The sequence below is a fragment of the Silene latifolia genome, chromosome 1, assembly GCF_048544455.1.
Source record: "Silene latifolia isolate original U9 population chromosome 1, ASM4854445v1, whole genome shotgun sequence".
Lineage (NCBI taxonomy): Eukaryota > Viridiplantae > Streptophyta > Magnoliopsida > Caryophyllales > Caryophyllaceae > Silene > Silene latifolia.
Window position 1 is genome coordinate 143058684 of NC_133526.1, and position 6854 is coordinate 143065537.

General features: G+C 41.7%; 1 non-coding gene across 1 annotated transcript; it reads right to left on the minus strand.

Annotated features, from left to right (window-relative positions):
- Nucleotides 1-3435: 3435 nt before the first annotated feature.
- Nucleotides 3436-3542, minus strand: LOC141621350 (small nucleolar RNA R71). Its single transcript, XR_012532254.1, has one exon. It is a non-coding gene; the product is annotated as a small nucleolar RNA R71 (small nucleolar RNA).
- Nucleotides 3543-6854: the final 3312 nt, after the last annotated feature.

The window sequence follows — 6854 nt, forward strand, 5'->3', positions numbered from 1 at the left end:
TATGGGGCATCTTAAAGTTACCAACGTGACCCTACAAATAGCCAACCGAACGGTTGAGCGACCTCTAGGTGTATTAGAGGATGTCCTTGTTAAGATAGGTAAATTCTTTATACCTGTTGATTTCATTGTGTTAGATATGGCTGAAGATACTCAGATTCCTATAATCTTGGGTAGGCCATTTTTGCATATTGCAGGGGCTATTATTGATGTCAAACAGGGACGTTTGACTCTTGAGGTAGGGGATGATAAGGTGGCTTTTAACTTATCTAGCACGCTGGCTAAGCCTATGATAGAGGATACATGTTGTGTTATAGACATTGTAGATGAATCTATGTTTGACTATTGGACGGGATCCCTTCTTGGGGACCCGTTAGAAGCTTTTATAGCTCTTGATGATTTTGCAGAGGATATACAGGTTGACTACAGGACGATGGAAGCTGCTATAAAAGGTAAGGAGTTTACTATTGAGAAAGGTGAGACGGTAAGTGCTATAATGGAAACCTCTTTTGCTGCTGAGGTAAAGATACTATAGTGTAAACCCCTTCCTTCTCATCTTAAATATGTATTCTTAGATGATTCCGAGCAATATCCTGTTATTGTTAATGCTAAACTTGATGATAACCAACTTTCTGCTTTGTTGGTCGTTCTTAAGAAAAACAGGAAAGCTCTAGGATACAGTTTGGATGACCTTAAGGACATCAATCCTGAAATTTGTATGCACAAAATTGAGCTAGAGGAAGGACATAAACCTTGCCAATAGGGTCAACGAAAGTTGAATCCAAAGATGCAGGATGTTGTTATGGCAGAAGTGATTAAACTACTTGATGTAGGTATTATTTACACCATTGGGAACTTCAAGTGGGTAAGTCCAGTTCAGGTAGTCCCAAACAAAGGAGGGACTACGATGGTGAAAAATGAGAAAAATGAATTAATACCAAATAGAGTAGTAACAGGTTGGCGGATGTGCATTGATTACAGACAATTAAATTCCGCCACCAAGAAAGATCACTTCCCCTTCCTTTTATTGATCAGATTATAGAAAGATTAGCCTCACATAAATTTTTCTGTTATTTAGATGGATATTCAGGTTTCTTTCAAATCCTAATCCATCCCGACGATCAGGAAAAGACTACTTTTACTTGCCCGCATGGTGTTTTTGCTTATCGCAGAATGCCATTTGGATTGTGTAATGTCCCCGCTACCTTTCAGAGGTGCATGATGGGGATATTTTCTGAGTATATAGAGTCTATTATGGAGGAATTTATGGACGATTTCAGCATTTATGGTAATGATTTCGATGATTGTCTGACTAACCTTGAGAAAGTTTTGCAACGATGTATTGAGGTTAATTTAGTGCTGAATTGGGAGAAGTGCAATTTTATGGTCAATGAGGGCATTGTCCTTGGGCACTTAGTATCTGACAAAGGTATTGATGCGTGCCTATTTCATACATTTACTTTACTCATTTGCACGCATTTCTATGCTTATTCAGTAGCGACTGGCTACTATTCTCCCATGAAGCGGCTACTTTGGGTTATTTTGTATTTTATGCAGATTTGGACCCGAAAGAGTGTAAACCAAGCCAAAACCCGTCCCCGGAGTTGCATTTGAGATACTAGTAAAGTTAAGCTTGGGAATGATCATCTTGGAATGTGTAAACATGTAAGGAAGCATGATAAAGTGATGATGGACGTCGATGTTCTCCCAGAAAAGTCGATCGACAGCCTATAGTGGTCGATCGACTGGTTTTGCTCAGAGGATTAATCGATCGACGAGAATTTTGGTCGATCGACTATTTTCATGCTAGGCCATGTTTGCTTAACTTGTTAATTCAGCCCAGTAGTCGTTTAATTAATAATTCTCAGCTATTTCTATATAAAGACAAACTGAGAACTTCATTAGGGCATCTTTTCTTTTGCAAAAAAACCATTTTACATGTTACTTTGCTCCTTCGATTTTCGGATCTAAACCTGTAATCTTTCTCTCTTAATTTCGGCAATTTCAATTGTTCTTCGTTCGTTATTTTTATTGTTGTTTTTTTTTATTGTTCTTATTTTCTCCGTTTTAGCTAGTTGAATATCTATTTATTTCCGTTATACAATTCTTAGTTTTCTCTTCTACTTCAATTGTTGTCTTTCATTTAATTATGCATAACTAATTCTCTTGTGCTAGGATTTAGGGGATCCGCAGTTGTATGATGATATTATGTTAGGTTATTAGGTTTAGCAGTTTACTCCGTCTGAATTGTTAATCATACCATCTGATAGCGGTTTGATTAATTAAGTTCACGTAAATAATTGACCATCTTGTTAAACCTTGACCTGGATCGAGAGATTGGAAAAGGCGAAGACTTGCTATGAACAATAGGATACTCTAATTAGGGCGAGAGCTACATTGGAATTCTAGGGCGAATAGTTGACCGAGAGGACCTGTTTAATTCCCTTCAGACCGTCTATTGCTGACCGTTGACCTTACCTTAGATCGTTGTGGACCGTGGTGAACCGACCATCCTAGCTGTTTCTCTCTATATTTGCTTTACACATTTCTTACGCTTAATTTCTCTTCTTTGCTTTACTTTAGTTTTAGTAAACAATTAAAACCCCCAATTTTGTGACTCAGACAAACTTAATTGACAATTAGATTGCAAATAGCCTCCCTGTGGATATGATCCCGACTTCCCTAGCTATATTAGTTAGAGACCAGTTGGTTTATTTTTGATTAGGTGTACGATTTAGCCTATCAAATTTTGGCGCCGTTGCCGGGGAGGCGACACATTATTCTATTTATTTTATTTTAGTTTGTCTCTTATCTCAAGGAACCTGTGTTCTTTGAGGCCGTTTCTCACCTTCCAGTGCTAGTTTTGTTTATGCCCAGGCCTTTCGGTTTGAACTCATACCGTTTGATCCAGAACCAGAAAGGACTCTCCGTGCTAGACGACACTTTTGGAAGGAGATATATCAAGCAGAATACTTGAGTACGCTTGATTCAACGTATGCCACATTTATTGCATAAAATCAATCTTTAGAGGAAGATACGTCTACTTCTGCTCCTACTACAATCATGCCGACTTTAGCTAGTCATTCTGAGCCTACCCTTGCCTCTCTTCCCAAGGGATTCAAGCTCCCCACTACGGATATGGGTACTTTCGAAATTCGCCCATCTTACATTAATCTGGTGGAGCGAAATTTATTTGGATGAGGAGCTGGTGAGGACCCAGCTAAACATATGGAAAAGTTTGTTAGTTACTGCTGCTATGTTCCTTTGGCTACGGGTGTGACTCAAGACCAAGTCAAACAAACACTTTTCCCTTTCTCCCTGCGAGATGATGCAGTGGAGTGGCTGTGTGACTTGGATACGGAAGCTCATGGTATTACAAACTGGATTTCGTTGGCTCTTTCATTCTACAAGAGAGACTTCCCACCCCAGAAGACTAATGTCCTTAGAAGTTAGATTACGAGTTTCAAACAAGGTCCTACTGAGGACTTCAATGAGGCGTGGGTTCATTTCAAACAGCTAGTATGATCTGTTCCACATCATGGGTTCCATACCTGGTTTCTCTGCAACCAGTTTTACAACGGGCCGTGTGACGATCATAAAGCCTTGCTTGATTCTGCTGGAAACGGGAGATTCTAGGATAACACTAATGATGCCAATGCCTGGAAACTAATTGATCAGATAGCTACTCACACAGCTGAGTATGGTAATCCAAGAGGTAGCAAAAGAGGAGGTGGTTCGGATAGCGCAATTGCAACTCAGTTAGAGGCTCTAACTACCCAGATTGCCGAACTAAAGACATCTCAGTCCTTGGGAAATCAGCAGGCAGTTAATGCTTTGGTTCAGCAGGAGGTCCCTTGTGAGCGATGTGGTGCTCATGGTCATGTTGCAGCTGGATATATGAGTACTTTGGAACAAGTTCATGCCTATCAATCTTTCAAGCAAGGTACTCCGTATTCTAATTTCTTCGCTGAGAGAAATTAGAATGGGTTTCATCCCACCCCTCCGCCGACCAATCCTTACATCATCCCACAAAATCGTGGTAATCAACCACAAGGGAACTTTAATAGGCCGCCTCAACAGCAGTTTCAACAGATGCAGCCTCTTCCTCAGGCTTTGAACAGTGATTTGTCGGACATTAAAGCTATGTTACAATAGCAAATGGCGGCTTCACAAAAGTAGGAAGCTCTAATTACTCAATTAATCAAATTGCTAAGTTATCGAGCCAAAATACAAGTAGGCAGCCAGGTGCATTGCCGTCTAAGCCTGATAAGCTTCATGAGACCGTTAATGCGATACATCTACGAAGTGGTCTTACATATGATGGACCAGAGATGCCCTGGGTGAACAAAGATGTTATTATTGAGGATCTGGATGTTGATGCGGAAGATGAATGCGCTGAGGAAGCTGCTGCCATGCCTGGAAAAAGTCAATCGACTAAATTTGCTGAAGTGGATGGTGGGATTGCTGGAAAAAGTCGATCGACAGAGAGTTTTCGTCGATCGACTGAAATTGATGGTCGATCGACTGGTGAGTTTGCTCGATCGATTATGACAACAGACGGAATTGCTGATCCGTCATCTGTTCCGGTTGGAACGTCTTCTACTGCTGATAAGGCGTCTATTTCTGATAAAGGGAAGAGTAAATCTGCTGACCCACCTGTAGTTATCAAGGTTCCTTTTCCAGGGCGCCTAAAGAATACAAAAGTCGAACAGCAATTTGGGAAGTTTTTGGAAGTCGTGAAGAATCTGCAGGTAACAGTACCTTTCACTGAACTTATTATTCAAATTCCCTCATATGCTAAATTTATAAAAGAGATTTTGTCTCGTGAGAGGAGTTTTGATGAGGTAGAGAGTATCGCTTTTACTGAGGAGTGTAGTGCACTCCTACAAAACAAGTCTCCACCTAAATTGGCTGACCCAGGTAGTTTTTCTATCCCATGTTTTATAGGCACCCATATTATAAATAATGCTTTATGTGATTTGGGTCCCAGCATTAGTGTCTTACCCTTCTCTTTAGCTCAAAAGATAGGTTTGACTGAGTTTAGATGCACAAATATGACTGTCCAAATGGCAGACCGTTCATGGTCGTGTCCTTTAGGGATCCTAAAAGATGTTCCTGTGCGGGTATGGAAGTTCTTTATACCCGTCGATTTTGTTGTTTTGGACATTCCTGAGGATACTCGCACCCCTATTATTTTAGGGAGACCATTCTTGCACACTACTGGTGCAATTAATGACGTATGAGCGAGGACTCTGACATTTAAAGTGGGGGTGAGAAGCTGACCTACACCCAATTTAGTGTCCGTAGGGCACCTATGCAAGTTGTACCTTGCCATGTTGTAACTGATAGTCCTACAGTTGAGTCATGTTCTGCTGTTACTGTGACACCTCCGCCCCATGCTGGGAGCAAGATGGAGGATCGTGCTTTTGTATTTCGTTCTGCAAGACATGACAGGTTGAGCTACCAGGATTCGGGAGGTGGAATTGGTGTGTTGAGTGCATTTTCTTAGGCTGGCGATGTTGATTATGGTGGACAGAAAGTAGATCCCTTGCCGCGTGCAAAGAAGGAACGACCACAAGCTAAATGTTGTGAGGTAGCCTATGCTGAGGGACGATCTTGTATTTTCAAAGCCAAGTTTGAGTGCTGGCCCAAGGTCAAGAATGCTGAGTGGACTTCATTTAGTCAGCAGCCGAGCTGTGCACCGCCCGATTGTTGATGACTTATGAAGTAAGGTTGAGCGGGACCTCAAAAACCAGCGCTAACCGGGAGGCAACCCGGATTGAATAAGCTTTGTTTTAGCAAAAGACATATTAGTTTAGTTATCGTTTGCATTGTAATTAGGATTTATTTCCGTTTGTTACTGAGACAATTGGGATACGTGCTTTGGTATTTGTTGGGAGATGTGTGCGTTATTTTCAGGTGCATCGGCAAAGAGGCGAGTCGTCTTGGCAAACTATACATGAAAGACGAGATTGTGCTGAGTATAAGGTGGAAAAATTCGATCGACAGGTGTGGATGCGGCCCACCTGCGAGCCCACTTCGATCTGTGGACACGCAGCGGTCTTTTGAAAGTCACGCTCGGCGGCGTAAAAATGCTTTCAACCGGATCGTTTTAGATCGGTCGGTTTTGTCTCGGTAAGGGTCTCGAAACGATTAGAGATGTTCGGAGTCGCCACCAAGAATTTGTGGGATGCTTGGAACCCGTTCGAAATCCACTTTATACCTCGGTCAAATCGAAGCACAAAGCAGCGTTTGACATAGGTACTAAAGATAAGGAAATCGTCCCTCTTTAGCATCCTATCTCTAGAATGACTCTCGTACGCCCTGGATAAGGTCGTCCACTATCCAAAGTTTCTGAGTAAGAGGTGAAAGTACGTATTGGGAAGCCCTTTAATCAGACACCCAATCCCGCCGCGATAGCGGCTCTCTTGATCGATCTTGGTCGGTTGAATGCAAAAGTTGATAAAACGGTTTAAATGCATGAATGCGCATCCAATAATTTAAACCTAACATGTGAGAGCTTTCTAATTCGGTTGATTTAATCCAAGTATAAAGTATAAGATGTCGAGTTGGATTAATTATTGATTTGCATGCAAGACGGAAATTAAAAATCCATTTACCAAATTAGGTTTATGGTGCATAACGTGATCCATTTGTCCTAGTAAGGCATTTTGCAAATGTGATTTTGAATAAGCAAATAGTCATCTGATCCGTCCTATATCCGGGCTAACCGGAGTCGGGATCGTCCTAGACGAGTGCTGGAAAGGGAACAGGCCCTGTACCAGACGGCTACATGAGGCGCGAGCCAGCCAGCGGTACAAGGGGCCTCCCCTGGTTTTGAAAATGAGAGCTGAAAG